The 16,869-nt window shown below is 48.1% G+C and overlaps 1 long non-coding RNA gene across 1 annotated transcript in view; it reads left to right on the plus strand.

Annotated features, from left to right (window-relative positions):
- Window positions 1–354: 354 nt before the first annotated feature.
- The window catches only part of LOC134956774 (uncharacterized), a 142,439-nt gene continuing 125,924 nt past the window's right edge, over window positions 355–16,869 (plus strand). The window contains exon 1 of the long non-coding RNA XR_010186163.1: window positions 355–735. This is a non-coding gene — a long non-coding RNA (uncharacterized LOC134956774). The remainder of the gene's footprint in view (window positions 736–16,869) is intronic.

Consider the following 16,869-nt stretch of genomic DNA (forward strand, 5'->3'; position numbering starts at 1 on the left):
CTATTTTATAATATTTTCATACTGTATCACTGGATGCTGTTTATTGAGTTTGTTGTTATAAGTGATATTAAATGTTTGTTCATATAAAAGTTTTTTAATACTTGACATAAAGAAATTTATATATACACATTCATTGTATTGATGTGGTCTCAAGTCATTTTATGCACCTGTAATCTATTAGCGCATAAAGTCACTAGGAAATTGCATGATTTAAAAATTTCACTTCCCTGCCTTCCAGCGGAAAATCAGGATGCTTGCTGCATAACCCACCAGCTGTTGCTAGGTGGTGGCAATCCTCCCAATGAACAAAAACAGCCCTGCCCTCATCGAGGAGTTCAGTCAGAGCAAAGCCAGAGTGGGTGGGGCTTACCTGAGGCAGGAAGCCCTGACAGGAACAACTCTGAGGAGAATAGTGAGGCACTGACAAGGGCTGATGTGCTGTGAAGAAGGCAGCTCCATCTCTCACTAGTGAAAGGACAAATTTGGAGGAGGGGAAGTTATCCGATGAGGCTGTACTGACAGTTGGCTGACAGGGGAGCAGTGATGTGCATCCAGCTGAGGAGGAGGTCCTGCTCTGTGCCCTTTCTCTACCAGATTGTAGTAGCTGTACAGTTCTAAAATCATTAGCAGGGCCAGTATACAGTGACTGAATTAGTGAGGCCAAGCCTAGAGGAGAGACTGTGAATGTGGCTGCCCGCAGAGAGAAATTCCTGAGGTGACAAGAGAATCTTAAAGGTAACCCTCACAACAAAGTACACTGGCTAGGGTTTTGTCAGCAGTCAAAGGTAATAATAATAATAATAATAATAATAATTTCTCTTACGTCCTAGAGGATGCTGGGGACTCCGTAAGGACCATGGGGTATAGACGGGCTCCGCAGGAGACATGGGCACCTATAAAGAACTTTTAGTATGGGTGTGCACTGGCTCCTCTCTCTATGCCCCTCCTCCAGACCCCAGTTAGATCTTGTGCCCAGAGGAGAAGGGTGCACTGCAGAGAGCTCTCCTGAGTTTTCTGTGGAAAAAAGAATTTTGTTAGGTTTTTTATTTTCAGGGAGCATCGTGGGACTGAGGGGAGAGAAGCAGACCTACTTAAATGATAGGCTCTGCTTCTTAGGCTACTGGACACCATTAGCTCCAGAGGGAGTCGGAACACAGGTCTCACCCTGGGGTTCGTCCCGAAGCCGCGCCGCCGTCCTCCTCACAAAGACGGAAGATAGAAGCCGGGTGAGTATGAGAAGCAAGAAGACTTCAAAGGAGGCAGAAAACTTCAGATCTTCATGAGGTAAAGCGAGCAGCGGTAAGCTGCGCGCCATTGCTCCCACACACAGATACACAGAAAGCACTGATGGTTGCAGGGCACAGGGGGGCGCCCTGGGCAGCAATAAACCTCATTTTGGGGCAAAAAAGGTCACATTAGGCTGCGGAGGCAGCAAATAGATGATCCCCCACCATTTTATTAAAATTGAAGAGGGACCGAAGCCCGCCGCTGGAGGGGGCGGAGCTTGACCCCTCAGCACTAACCAGTGTCATTTTCTCCACAGAGGCTGCAAAGAATGCTGGCTCCCCGGACTCTCCCCTGCTGAACACATCAGAGGGCTGAAAAAGAGGAGGGGGGCACATTTGAGCACAGTGAGTGGGAAGATTGGCATTATATAATAAAATAAAAGTGCTGTCTGGATTTTCCAGTGTCAGTTTGGCGCTGGGTGTGTGCTGGCATACTCTCTCTCTGTCTCTCCTAAGGGCCTGGTTGGGGATTTGTCCCCTTATAGGTATATCCCTGTGTGTGTGGGGTGTCGGTACGTGCGTGTCGGCATGTCTGAAGCGGAAGCGGAAGGCTTCTCCAAGGAGGAGGTGGAGCAGATGAGTGGTGTGTCCTCGGTAGTGCCGACTCAGGAATGCAAGTGTGGTATCTTTACATAAGAGGCTGGATAAAGCTGAATCCAGGGAGGCATCAGGGGGTCAATCCTCGGATTGGAGCTGCTCACAGGGCCCGTCAGGGTCTCAAAAGCGTCCCTTGTCACAAATTGTGGACACGGATACTGACATGGACTCAGATTCCAGTGTCGACTATGATGAAGCTAGATTGCACCCTAAAGTGACAAAGAGTATTCAGTGTATGATTATTGCAATAAGAGATGTGTTGCATATCGCTGATGAACCCTCTGTTCCCGACACGAGGGTACACATGTTTAAGGGAAAGAAACAGATAATAAACTTTCCCCCATCTCATGAACTTAACGAGTTATTTGAAAAAGCTTGGGAGACTCCAGATAAGAGACTGCAGATTCCCAAAATAATTAATATGGCATACCCCTTCCCTACACAGGACAGGGTACGTTGGGAATCCTCTCCCACTGTGGACAAGGCTTTAACACGCCTGTCCAAGAAAGTGGCGCTGCCGTTTCCAGACACAGCGGCCCTCAAGGACCCTGTGGACCGCAGGCAGGAGACTACATTAAAGTCTATTTATTTACATACTGGTGCTTTGCTCAGACCGGCAATTGCGTCGGCATGGGTATGTAGCGCAGTTGCAACTTGGACAGATACCCTGTCGGCTGACCTTGATACCCTAGATAGGGATACTGTTTTGTTAACTCTAGCCCATATTAAAGACGCAGTCTTGTATATGAGAGACGCTCAAAGGGACATTGGGTTGCTGGGTTCCAAAGCCAATGCCATGGCTATTTCAGCGAGACGATCCTTATGGACCCGCCAATGGACGGGTGATGCGGAGTCAAAAAAGCATATGGAGGTTTTACCCTATAAGGGTGACGTGTTGTTTGGGGATGGGCCCGAGGACCTGGTTTCCACAGCTACCGCGGGTAAATCTACCTTTTTACCTTTTATTCCCCAACAGCAAAAGAAAACTCCACAATATCAGATGCAGTCCTTTCGGTCGCAAAAGTCCAGAAGAGGTCGGGGATCCTCCTTCCTTGCCAGAGCTAAGGGTAGAGGAAAGAGAACACCTGCTTCGGCTGGTGCCCAGGAACAGAAGTCCTCCCTGGCTTCTACAAAACCCACTGCATGACGCTGGGGCTCCCCTGCGGGAGTCCGCACCAGTGGGGGCACGCCTTCGACTCTTCAGCCAGGTCTGGGTCAGGTCAGACGTGGATCCGTGGGCATTGGAAATAGTTTCCCAAGGCTACAAACTGGAATTCGAAGAGGTGCCCCCACGCCGATTTTTCAAGTCGGCCTTACCAGCTTCTACCCCAGAGTGGGATGTAGTGTTAGCTGCAATTCAAACGCTGTGTCAACAGTAAGTAATTATCAGGGTTCCCCTGAACCAACAGGGAAATGGGTACTATTAGACCCTCTTTGTGGTCCCGAAGCGGGATGGTTCGGTTAGACCCATTTTAAATCTAAAGTCCCTAAACCTGTACTTGAAAAGATTCAAATTCAACATGGAATCGCTCCGAGCGGTAATAGCCAGCCTGGAGGGGGGGCGGGGGGGGGGATTTTATGGTGTCACTGGACATAAAGGATGCTTACCTTCATGTCCCCATATATCCCTCTCATCAGGAGTACCTGAGATTCACTGTACAGGATTGTCATTACCAGTTTCAGATGTTGCCGTTTGGGCTTTCCACGGCCCTGAGGATTTTCACCAAGATAATGGCGGAAATTATGGTTGTCCTGCGCAAGCAAGGAGTCACAATTATCCCATACTTGGACGATCTCCTGATAAATGCGAGATCAAAAGAGCAATTGCTGAGAAACGTGTCACTCTCTCTGAGAGTGCTCCAGCAACACGGTTGGATTCTCAATCTACCGAAGTCGCAGTTGGTTCCAACAACTCGACTAGCGTTCCTAGGTATGATACTGGACACGGAACAAAATAAGGTTTTTCTCCCATTGGAAAAAGCCCAGGACCTCCAGAACATGGTCAGAGACCTGCTAAAGCCAAAAAGAGTGTCAGTTTATCAATGCACTCGTGTTCTGGGGAAAATGGTGGCAGCCTACGAGGCCATCCCCTTCGGCAGGTTCCATGCGAGTACGTTTCAATGGGACCTTCTGGACAAATGGTCCGGGTCCCATCTACAATTACATCAAAAGATAACACTGTCCCCCAGGGCCAGGGTGTCCCTTCTATGGTGGCTGCAAAGTGCTCACCTCCTAGAGGGTCGCAGATTCGGCATTCAGGACTGGGTTCTGGTAACCACGGACGCGAGCCTCCGCGGATGGGGAGCAGTCACCCAAGGAAGAAATTTTCAAGGACTATGGACAAGCCAGGAGTCCTGCCTGCACATCAACGTGTTGGAATTAAGGGCCATATACAACGGCCTTCGACAAGCGGAGAGTCTTCTTCGCAACCTACAGGTGCTGATTCAATCAGACAATGTCACAGCAGTGGCTCATGTGAACCGCCAAGGCGGGACAAGGAGCAGAGTCGCGATGGCAGAAGCCACCAGGATTCTTCGCTGGGCGGAAAATCACGTAAGCGCTCTGTCAGCTGTCTTCATTCCAGGTGTGGACAACTGGGAAGCAGACTTCCTCAGCAGACACGATCTCCATCCGGGAGAGTGGGGACTTCATCAAGAAGTCTTTGCAGAGATAACGGGTCTTTGGGGAGTTCCTCAAATAGACATGATGGCGTCACGCCTCAACAAGAAGCTTCAGAGGTATTGTGCCAGGTCCCGGGACCCTCAGGCAATGGCAGTAGACGCTCTGGTAATGCCATGGGTATTCCAATCGGTCTACGTGTTTCCTCCTCTTCCTCTCATCACAAAGGTGTTGAGGATCATAAGGCGAAAAAGAGTACAGACAATACTCATTATTCCAGACTGGCCTCGAAGGTTTAAAATCTTATTTTTTATTTATATAGCGCTCTATCTCCAATAGGACTCAAGTCGCTTAACAGATACATAGCATAATATAGTAAAGAAAATAATGAAGTACAGAACAGCTTTTCATAAAATACAGAAGCATGGAGATACTAAAGGGACATAATGGAAATGCTTGAGTAAACAGGAAAGTTTCGAGTCTACTTTTGAAGGATTCTATAGTTGGGGCCTCTCACACTGTGCGGGGAAGTAAGTTCCATAGAGTCGGAGCTGCATGACTAAAAGCTCGATCCCCAGATGAATTACGGGAGATTCTAGGTACTGCTAAAAAAAGAGCAGTATGGGGTCAGAAGCTGCGTCAGGTACCTTGGGCCCTGGTCATGTAGTGCTTTAAAACTCAGTAAGCCACAGCATCTATTCAGTACTGCTCTGCTAAGTAGATTAGTGACTACAGGAGCCTCCCAACTGCCCCCCAACACGGGACACTGCAGCCCATGGGTGGGACAGCAGGATAGTCCCAGAAAAATGGGACTGTCCAGCAAAAATTGGGACAGTTGGGAGGTATGTATACAGATGGAGCCATGCTAATCATGGCTCCGTCTGTGCTTGGGCACGCCCGCCTAGGATTCACTTCAATGGGAGCATCTCTGTGCACTCCCGCAGTGTTGCTAGGCACCAGAACGCCGGGAGTGCATGTTTGCGATGGAGCCGCATCAAATGAGCACGGCACCATCTGTAGAGCAGATCCCAGTGAAAGGATCCTAAGTTAAAATGAACCTCCCTCACTAACTTAAATACTAAAAGGCTACCTCTAGCACAAAGAGCCATATGCAGCTTATATGCATGCTGGATAGTGTATTCTTTGAAGAAGTATAGCACATAATGGATGGTACGCAGCTGGATTTTTGATAGCAATTGGGCAAAACCATGTGCACTGCAGGGGAGGCAGATATAACATGTGCAGAGAGAGTTAGATTTGGGTGGGTTATTTTATTTCTGTGCAGGGTAAATACTGGCTGCTTTATTTTTACACTGCAAATTAGATTGCAGATTGAACACACCACACCCAAATCTAACTCTCTCTGCACATGTTATATCTGCCTCCCCTGCAGTGCACATGGTTTTGCCCAATTGCTAACAAAAATCCTGCTGCGATCAACTTGGAATTACCCCCCATGTACAGCTATTTTTCTTCAATTCACCCTGACTGAGGCAAGCTTTTCAGCTGTGTAAAACTAGTAATTAAACAAGACTGCTACTACCAGCAAGGGAAAGTCACCCTTTTCTGCAGCCCTAAACCATTTGGTTAATACTATTGGATATTGTCTCCATATGACAAACCTGGCATCGCCTTAGCACCCCTAACAGTTCTTGACAAGAGAGCACTGGGACAGGAGGAAACTCACATATATATATGAGCCCCGAGGAAGCTTGTAAAAACTGAAATGCGCATCGGCAATGATGCGTCCTGTCAAACTAATGTATTTCAATGTACATATATTGAATAGATACTGTCTAATATGAAGGGAGACAAGCTCAATAATTAAGCACATGAATAGGTTTTACAGGGACAATACCAGCATATATAATTAAAGTATTAACGGCCAGAATCAGCCACTGTCCGAGCTTAGGGGAAAGGAGTGCATAGATTATGTACACGGGGAGGTTCTTACACTGGCAATATTAGCACATACAGCTTCAGCAGCAACGGCATTAGAGGGGATTATATATGAAATCCTGTTTTAAATAACTATTACTGATTGCTGAAATGTGCATATGTATACTGAAGTGTGCACATTAGTTCATGCAGCTTGAGCATCAATGACATCAGTGGGGGATGATAAATTAATTCTTATTTAGAATTACCATCACTGTTTATTGAAATGTGTGCAAATAAATAAAGTGCAAGTAACGAAAAGCCGGCATTAAACCAGTGGCATTAATCAAGCTAATGGGGGTAATTCCAAGTTGATCGCAGCAGGATTTTTGTTAGCAATTGGGCAAAACCATGTGCACTGCAGGGGAGGCAGATATAACATCTGCAGAGAGAGTTAGATTTGGGTGTGGTGAGTTCAATCTGCAATCTAATTTGCAGTGTAAAAATAAAGCAGCCAGTATTTACCCTGCACAGAAATAAAATAACCCACCCAAATCTAACTCTTTCTGCACATGTTATATCTGCCTCCCCTGCAGTGCACATGGTTTTGCCCAATTGCTATAAAAAATCCTGCTGCGATCAACTTGGAATTACCCCCAATGTCCGTTGAGAAGGTAAAGCCTAAATCAAGTGTATGCAAAGGCTTTTAAATTGGCAATAAGGCCTATGCAGATTTCTCTGACGTCCTAAGTGGATGCTGGGGACTCCGTCAGGACCATGGGGATTAGCGGCTCCGCAGGAGACAGGGCACAAAAGTAAAAGCTTTAGGATCAGGTGGTGTGCACTGGCTCCTCCCCCTATGACCCTCCTCCAAGCCTCTGTTAGATTTTTGTGCTCGGCCGAGAAGGGTGCAATCTAGGTGGCTCTCCTAAAGAGCTGCTTAGAGTAAAAGTTTGTTAGGTTTTTTATTTTCAGTGAGTCCTGCTGGCAACAGGCTCACTGCTACGAGGGACTTAGGGGAGAGAAGTGAACTCACCTGCGTGCAGGATGGATTGGCTTCTTAGGCTACTGGACACCATTAGCTCCAGAGGGAGTCGGAACACAGGTCTCACCCTGGGGTTCGTCCCGGAGCCGCGCCGCCGACCCCCCTTGCAGATGCCGAAAAGTGAAGGTCCAGAAACGGCGGCAGAAGACTCTTCAGTCTTCATAAGGTAGCGCACAGCACTGCAGCTGTGCGCCATTGTTGTCAGCACACTTCATAGCAGCGGTCACTGAGGGTGCAGGGCGCTGGGGGGGGGCGCCCTGGGCAGCAATGATAGTACCTTATTCTGGCTAAAAATACATCACATATAGCCCCTGGGGGCTATATGGATGTATTTAACCCCTGCCAGGTCTCAGAAAAACGGGAGAAGAAGCCCGCCGAAAAGGGGGCGGGGCCTATTCTCCTCAGCACACAGCGCCATTTTCCCTCACAGAAATGCTGGTGGGAAGGCTCCCAGGCTCTCCCCTGCACTGCACTACAGAAACAGGGTTAAAACAGAGAGGGGGGGCACTTATTTGGCGATATGTATATATATATTAAAATGCTATAAGGGAAAAACACTTATATAAAGGTTGTCCCTGTATAATTATAGCGTTTTTGGTGTGTGCTGGCAAACTCTCCCTCTGTCTCCCTAAAGGGCTAGTGGGGTCCTGTCCTCTATTAGAGCATTCCCTGTGTGTGTGCTGTGTGTCGGTACGTGTGTGTCGACATGTATGAGGACGATGTTGGTGAGGAGGCGGAGCAATTGCCTGAAATGGTGATGTCACTCTCTAGGGAGTCGACACCGGAATGGATGGCTTATTTAAGGAATTACGTGATAATGTCAACACGCTGCAAGGTCGGTTGATGACATGAGACGGCCGGCAAACAAATTAGTACCTGTCCAGGCGTCTCAAACACCGTCAGGGGCTGTAAAACGCTCATTTACCTCAGTCGGTCGACACAGACACGGACACTGACTCCAGTGTCGACGGTGAAAAAACAAACGTATTTTCCTTTAGGGCCACACGTTACTTGTTAAGGGCAATGAAGGAGGTGTTACATATTTCTGATACTACAAGTACCACAAGAAGGGTATTATGTGGGGTGTGAAAAAACTACCTGTAGTTTTTCCTGAATCAGATAAATTAAATGAAGTGTGTGATGATGCGTGGGTTTCCCCCGATAGAAAATTATTGGCGGTATACCCTTTCCCGCCAGAAGTTAGGGCGCGTTGGGAAACACCCTTTAGGGTGGATAAGGCGCTCACACGCTTATCAAAACAAGTGGCGGTACCGTCTCCAGATAGGGCCGCCCTCAAGGAGCCAGCTGAGAGGCTGGAAAATATCCTAAAAAGGTATATACACACATACTGGTGTTATACTGCGACCAGCGATCGCCTCAGCCTGGATGTGCAGCGCTGGGGTGGCTTGGTCGGATTCCCTGACTGAAAATATTGATACCCTTGACAGGGACAGTATTTTATTGACTATAGAGCATTTAAAGGATGCATTTCTATATATGCGAGATGCACAGAGGGATATTTGCACTCTGGCATCTAGAGTAAGTGCGATGTCCATATCTGCCAGAAGATGTTTATGGACACGACAGTGGTCAGGTGATGCAGATTCCAAACGGCACATGGAAGTATTGCCGTATAAAGGGGAGGAGTTATTTGGGGTCGGTCCATCGGACCTGGTGGCCTCGGCAATAGCTGGAAAATCCACCTTTTTTACCCCAAATCACATCTCAGCAGAAAAAGACACCGTCTTTTCAGCCTCAGTCCTTTCGTCCCCATAAGGGCAAGCGGGCAAAAGGCCAGTCATATCTGCCCAGGGATAGAGGAAAGGGAAGAAGACTGCAGCAGGCAGCCCATTCCCAGGAACAGAAGCCCTCCACAGCTTCTGCCAAGTCCTCAGCATGACGCTGGGGCCGTACAAGCGGACTCAAGTGCGGTGGGGGGTCGTCTCAAGAGTTTCAGCGCGTAGTGGGCTCACTCGCAAGTGGACCCCTGGATCCTACAAGTAGTATCCCAGGGGTACAGACTGGAGATTCGAGACGTCTCCCCCTCGCAGGCTCCTGATGTCTGCTTTACCAACGTCTTCCTCCGACAGGGAGGCAGTATTGGAAACAATTCACAAGCTGTATTCCCAGCAGGTGATAATCAAAGTACCCCTCCTACAACAAGGAAAGGGGTATTATTCCACACTATATTGTGGTACTGAAGCCAGACGGCTCGGTGAGACCTATTCTAAATGGGAAATCTTTGAACACTTACATACAAAGGTTCAAATCAAGATGGAGTCACTCAGAGCAGTGATAGCGAACCAGGAAGAAGGGGACTATATGGTGTACCTGGACATCAAGGATGCTTACCTCCATGTCCCAAATTGCCCTTCTCACCAAGGGTACCTCAGGTTCGTGGTACGGAACTGTCACTATCAGTTTCAGACGCTGCCGTTTGGATTGTCCACGGCACCCCGGGTCTTTACCAAAGTAATGGCCGAAATGATGATTCTTCTTCAAAGAAAAGGCGTCTTAATTATCCCTAACTTGGACGATCTTCTGATAAGGGCAAGGTCCAGAGAACAGTTGGAAGTCGGAGTAGCACTATCTCAAGTAGTTCTACGACAGCACGGGTGGATTCTAAATATCCAAAATCGCAGCCGTTTCCGACGACACGTCTGCTGTTCCTAGGGATGGTTCTGGACACAGTCCAGAAAAAGGTGTTTCTCCCGGAGGAGAAAGCCAGGGAGTTATCCGAGCTAGTCAGGAACCTCCTAAAACCAGGAAAAGTGTCAGTGCATCATTGCACAAGAGTCCTGGGAAAAATGGTGGCTTATTACGAAGCGATTCCATTCGGCAAATTCCACGCAAGAACTTTTCAGTGGGATCTGCTGGACAAATGGTCCGGATCGCATTTTCAGATGCATCAGCGGATAACCCTATCTCCAAGGACAAGGGTGTCTCTCCTGTGGTGGTTACAGAGTGCTCATCTTCTAGAGGGCCGCAGATTCGGCATTCAGGATTGGATGCTGGTGACCACGGAGGCCAGCCTGAAAGGCTGGGGAGCAGTCACACAGGGAAAAAATTTCCAGGGAGTGTGATCAAGTCTGGAGATTTTTCTCCACATAGTGTAAATATACTGGAGCTAAGGGCAATCTACAATGCTCTAAGCTTAGCAAGACCTCTGCTTCAAGGTCAGCCGGTATTGATCCAGTGGGACAACATCACGGCAGTCGCCCACGTAAACAGACAGGGCGGCACAAGAAGCAGGAGGGCAATGGCAGAAACTGCAAGGATTTTTCGCTAGGCGGAAAATCATGTGATCGCACTGTCAGCAGTGTTCATTCCGGGAGTGGACAACTGGGAAGCAGACTTCCTCAGCAGGCACAACCTCCACCCGGGAGAGTGGGGACTTCATCGGGAAGTCTTCCACATGATTGTGAACCGTTGGAAAAGACCAAAGGTGGACATGATGGCGTCCCGCCTGAACAAAAAACTGGACAAGTATTGCGCCAGGTCAAAAGACCCTCAGGCAATAGCTGTGGACGTTCTGGTAACACCGTGGGTGTACCAGTCGGTGTATGTCTTCCCTCCTCTGCTTCTCATACCCAAGGTATTGAGAATTATAAGACGTAGAGGAGTAAGAACTATACTCGTGGCTCCGGATTGGCCAAGAAGGACTTGGTACCCGGAACTTCAAGAGATGCTCACAGAGGACTCATGGCCTCTGCCGCTAAGAAGGGACTTGCTTCAGCAAGTACCATGTCTGTTCCAAGACTTACCGCGGCTGCGTTTGACGGCATGGCGGTTGAACGCCGGATCCTAAGGGAAAAAGGCATTCCGGAAGAGGTCATTCCTACCCTGGTCAAAGCCAGGAAGGAGGTGACCGCACAACATTATCACCACATGTGGCGAAAATATGTTGCGTGGTGTGAGGCCAGGAAGGCCCCATGAAGAAATTTCAACTCGGTCGTTTCCTGCATTTCCTGCAAACAGGAGTGTCTATTGGGCCTCAAATTGGGGTCCATTAAGGTTCAAATTTCGTCCCTGTCGATTTTCTTCCAGAAAGAATTGGCTTCAGTTCCTGAAGTCCAGAAGTTTGTCAAGGGAGTACTGCATATACAACCCCCTTTTGTGCCTCCAGTGGCACTGTGGGATCTCAACGTAGTTCTGGGATTCCTAAAATCACATTGGTTTAAACCGCTCAAATCTGTGGATTTGAAATATCTCACAGGGAAAGTGACCATGCTGTTGGCCCTGGCCTCGGCCAGGCGAGTGTCAGAATTGGCGGCGTTTGTCTCAAAAAAGCCCATATCTGATTGTCCATTCGGACAGGGCAGAGCTGCGGACTCATCCCCAGTTTCTCCCTAAGGTGGTGTCAGTGTTTCACCCGAACCAGCTTATTGTGGTACCTGCGGCTACTAGGGACTTGGAGGACTCCAAGTTGCTAGATGTTGTCAGGGCCCTGAAAATATAGTTTCCAGGACGGCTGGAGTCAGGAAAACTGACTTGCTGTTATCCTGTATGCACCCAACAAACTGGGTGCTCTTGCTTCTAAGCAGACGATTGCTAGTTGGATGTGTAGTACAATTCAGCTTGCACATTCTGTGGCAGGCCTGCCACAGCCAAAATATGTAAATGCCCATTCCACAAGGAAGGTGGGCTCATCTTGGGTGGCTGCCCGAGGGGTCTCGGCTTTACAACTTTGCCGAGCTGATACTTGGTCAGGGGCACACCCTGACTGAGGAGGACCGGGAGTTCTCTCATTCGGTGCTGCAGAGTCATCCGCACTCTCCCGCCCGTTTGGGAGCTTTGGTATAATCCCCATGGTCCTGACGGAGTCCCCAGCATCCACTTAGGACGTCGGAGAAAATAAGAATTTACTTACCGATAATTCTATTTCTCGTAGTCCGTAGTGGATGCTGGGCGCCCATCCCAAGTGCGGATTGTCTGCAATACTTGTACATAGTTATTGTTACAAAAATCGGGTTATTATTGTTGTGAGCCATCTTTTCAGATGCTCCGCTGTTATCATGCTGTTAACTGGGTTCAGATCACAGGTTGTACAGTGTGATTGGTGTGGCTGGTATGAGTCTTACCCGGGATTCAAAATCCTTCCTTATTGTGTACGCTCGTCCGGGCACAGTATCCTAACTGAGGCTTGGAGGAGGGTCATAGGGGGAGGAGCCAGTGCACACCACCTGATCCTAAAGCTTTTACTTTTGTGCCCTGTCTCCTGCGGAGCCGCTAATCCCCATGGTCCTGACGGAGTCCCCAGCATCCACTACGGACTACGAGAAATAGAATTATCGGTAAGTAAATTCTTATTTTAACAGCAATGATATCACTGGGGACTACAAAATAAACTGAGTTTTATTCATAATAAACTATTATAGTTTATCGCAGGGAGGGGACGCTCACCCTGCCTATAGAAATACGACACGGGGAAAGCACTTTTTGTTTATGACATAAAATACATTATATGTGAACTATTTATACGTGCCGTGCTAAACCCCAGCTAAATTGAGCCAGTAGAAACAGCATTAACAGCCCATTTAGATACATTTGGGCAACAAGTAACATTTCCCCAGTGTATCTCTTTTCCCTTCTGTTATAATCATTTGTATCCAAAACTGTGAAACTACAGAGGCAAAAGTCTAATCACTGCAGAGACAAACACGTCTACACAAACAAATCAGACAGCTATCAAGATATCAACATAATTCAACAATTTTATAATAAAGACAGGACGCATCCAACAATTTTAAATAATTTTCTTTATTCACACAACACAAAAAAAAAAACTTATTTCTCTATCGTCCTAGTGGATGCTGGGGTTCCTGAAAGGACCAAGGGGGAATAGCGGCTCCGCAGGAGACAGGGCACAAAAAGTAAAGCTTTAGGATCAGGTGGTGTGCACTGGCTCCTCCCCCTATGACCCTCCTCCAAGCCTCAGTTAGATTTTTGTGCCCGGCCGAGAAGGGTGCAATCTAGGTGGCTCTCCTAAAGAGCTGCTTAGAAAAGTTTAGCTTAGGTTTTTTATTTTACAGTGAGTCCTGCTGGCAACAGGATCACTGCAACGAGGGACTTAGGGGAGAAGAAGTGAACTCACCTGCGTGCAGGATGGATTGGCTTCTTTGGCTACTGGACATTAGCTCCAGGGGGACGATCACAGGTACAGCCTGGATGGTCACCGGAGCCTCGCCGCCGGCCCCCTTGCAGATGCTGAAACAAGAAGAAGGTCCAGAATCGGCGGCATGAAGACTCCTCAGTCTTCTTAAGGTAGCGCACAGCACTGCAGCTGTGCGCCATTTCCTCTCAGCACACTTCACACGGCAGTCACTGAGGGTGCAGGGCGCTGGAAGGGGGGCGCCCTGGGAGGCAATGAAAACCTATTTTTGGCTAAAAATACCTCACATATAGCCTCCGGGGGCTATATGGAGATATTTAACCCCTGCCAGAATCCGTTAAGAGCGGGAGACGAGGCCGCCGAAAAAGGGGCGGGGCCTATCTCCTCAGCACACAGCGCCATTTTCCCTCACAGAAAGGCTGGAGGGAAGGCTCCCAGGCTCTCCCCTGCACTGCACTACAGAAACAGGGTTAAAACAGAGAGGGGGGGCACTAATTTGGCGTTAGAAATATATAAAAAAGATGCTATAAGGGAAAACACTTATATAAGGTTGTCCCTATATAATTATAGCGTTTTTGGTGTGTGCTGGCAAACTCTCCCTCTGTCTCTCCAAAGGGCTAGTAGGTCCTGTCCTCTATCAGAGCATTCCCTGTGTGTGTGCTGTGTCGGTACGTGTGTGTCGACATGTATGAGGACGATGTTGGTGAGGAGGCGGAGCAATTGCCTGTAATGGTAATGTCACTCTCTAGGGAGTCGACACCGGAATGGATGGCTTATTTAGGGAATTACGTGATAATGTCAACACGCGGCAAGGTCGGTTGACGACATGAGACGGCCGACAAACAATTAGTACCGGTCCAGACGTCTCAAAAACACCGTCAGGGGTTTTTAAAACGCCCGTTTACTTTAGTCGGTCGACAGACACAGACAGGGACACTGAATCCAGTGTCGACGGTGAATAAACAAACGTATTCCTTATTAGGGCCACACGTTAAGGGCAATGAAGGAGGTGTTACATATTTCTGATACTACAAGTACCACAAAAGAGGGTATTATGTGGGATGTAAAAAAAACTACCGTAGTTTTTCCTGAATCAGATAAATTAAATGAAGTGTGTGATGATGCGTGGGTTCCCCCCGATAGAAAATATGGGCGGTATACCCTTTCCCGCCAGAAGTTAGGGCGCGTTGGGAAACACCCCTTAGGGTGGATAAGGCGCTCACACGCTTATCAGAACAAGTGGCGGTACCGTCTATAGATAGGGCCGTCCTCAAGGAGCCAGCTGACAGGAGGCCGGAAAATATCATAAAAAGTATATACACACATACTGGTGTTATACTGCGACCAGCGATCGCCTCAGCCTGGATGTGCAGAGCTGGGGTGGCTTGGTCGGATTCCCTGACTAAAAATATTGATACCCTTGACAGGGACAGTATTTTATTGACTATAGAGCATTTAAAGGATGCATTTCCATATATGCGAGATGCACAGAGGGATATTTGCACTCTGGCATCAAGAGTAAGTGCGATGTCCATTTCTGCCAGAAGATGTTTATGGACACGACAGTGGTCAGGTGATGCAGATTCCAAACGGCACAAAGGTGTATTGCCGTATAAAGGAAGAGGAGTTATTTGGGGTCGGTCCATCGGACCTGGTGGCCACGGCAACTGCTGGAAAATCCACCGTTTTTTACCCTAAGTCACATCTCTGCAGAAAAAGACACCGTCTTTTCAGCTTCAGTCCTTTCGTCCCTATAAGAGTCATATCTGCCCAGGGATAGAGGAAAGGGAAGAAGACTGCAGCAGGCAGCCCATTCCCAGGAACAGAAGCGTTCCACCGCTTCTGACAAGCTCTCAGCATGACGCTGAGACCGTACAGGACCCCTGGATCCTACAAGTAGTATCCCAGGGGTACAGATTGGAATGTCGAGACGTTTCCCCTGCGCAGGCTCCTGAAGTCTGCTTTACCAAGGTCTCCCTCCGACAAGGAGGCAGTATGGGAAACAATTCACGAGCTGTATTCCCAGCAGGTGATAATTAAATTACCCCTCCTACAACAAGAAAAGGGGTATTATTCCACACTATATTGTGGTACTTAAGCCAGAAGGCTAGGTGAGACCTATTCTAAATCTAAAAAAATTTGAACACTTACAAAGGTTCAAGTCAAGATGGAGTCACTCAGAGCAGTGATAACGAACCGGGAAGAAGGGGACTATATGGTGTCCCGAGACATCAGGGATGCTTACCTCCATGTCCCAAATTTGCCCTTATCACTAAGGGTACCTCAGGTTCGTGGTACAGAACTGTCACTATCAGTTTCAGACGCTGCCGTTTGGATTGTCCACGGCACCCCGGGTCTTTACCAAGGTAATGGCCGAAATGATGGTTCTTCTTCGAAGAAAAGGCGTCTTAATTATCCCTTACTTGGACGATCTCCTGATAAGGGCAAAGTCCAGGGAACAGTTGGAGGTCGGAGTAGCACTATCTCGGATACTGTTACAACAGCAGGGGTGGATTCTAAATATTCCAAAATCGCAGCTGATCCCGACAACAAGTCTCCTGTGCTTAGGGATGATTCTGGACACAGTCCAGAAAAAGGTGTTTCTCCCGGAAGAGAAAGCCAGGGAGTTATCCGAGCTAGTCAGGAACCTCCTAAAATCAGTGCATCATTGCACAAGGGCCATGGTAAAAAAATGGTGACTTCCTTCGAAGCAATTCCAGTCGGCAGATTTCATGCAAGAACTTTTCAGTGGGATCTGCTGGACAAAAGGTCCGGATCGCATCTTCAGATGCATCAGCGGATAACCCTATATCCAAGGACAAGGGTGTCTCTCCTGTGGTGGTTACAGAGTGCTCATCTTCTAGAGGGCCGCAGATTCGGCATTCAGTTTTGGATATTGGTGACCACGGAGGCCAGCCCGAGAGGCTGGGGAGCAGTCACACAAGGAAAAAATTTCCAGGGAGTGTGATCAAGTCTGGAGACTTTTCTCCACATAAATATAGCTAAGGGTAAAATTATAATGCTCTAAGCTTAGCAAGACCTCTGCTTCAAGGTCAGCCGGTATTGATCCAGTGGGATAAAACATCACGGCAGTCGCCCACGTAAATAGACAGGGCGGCACAAGAAGCAGGAGGGCAGTGGCAAAAACTGCAAGGACTTTTCGCTGGGCGGAAAATCATGTGATAGCACTGTCAGCAGTGTTTCATTCCTGGAATGGAAACTGGGAAGCAGACTTCCTCAGTAGGCATGACCTCCACCCGGCAGAGTGGGAACTTCATGGGGAAGTTTTCCACATGATTGTAAACCGTTGGGAATTACCAAAGGTGGACATG

The sequence above is a fragment of the Pseudophryne corroboree genome, chromosome 9 (assembly GCF_028390025.1).
Source record: "Pseudophryne corroboree isolate aPseCor3 chromosome 9, aPseCor3.hap2, whole genome shotgun sequence".
NCBI lineage: Eukaryota > Metazoa > Chordata > Amphibia > Anura > Myobatrachidae > Pseudophryne > Pseudophryne corroboree.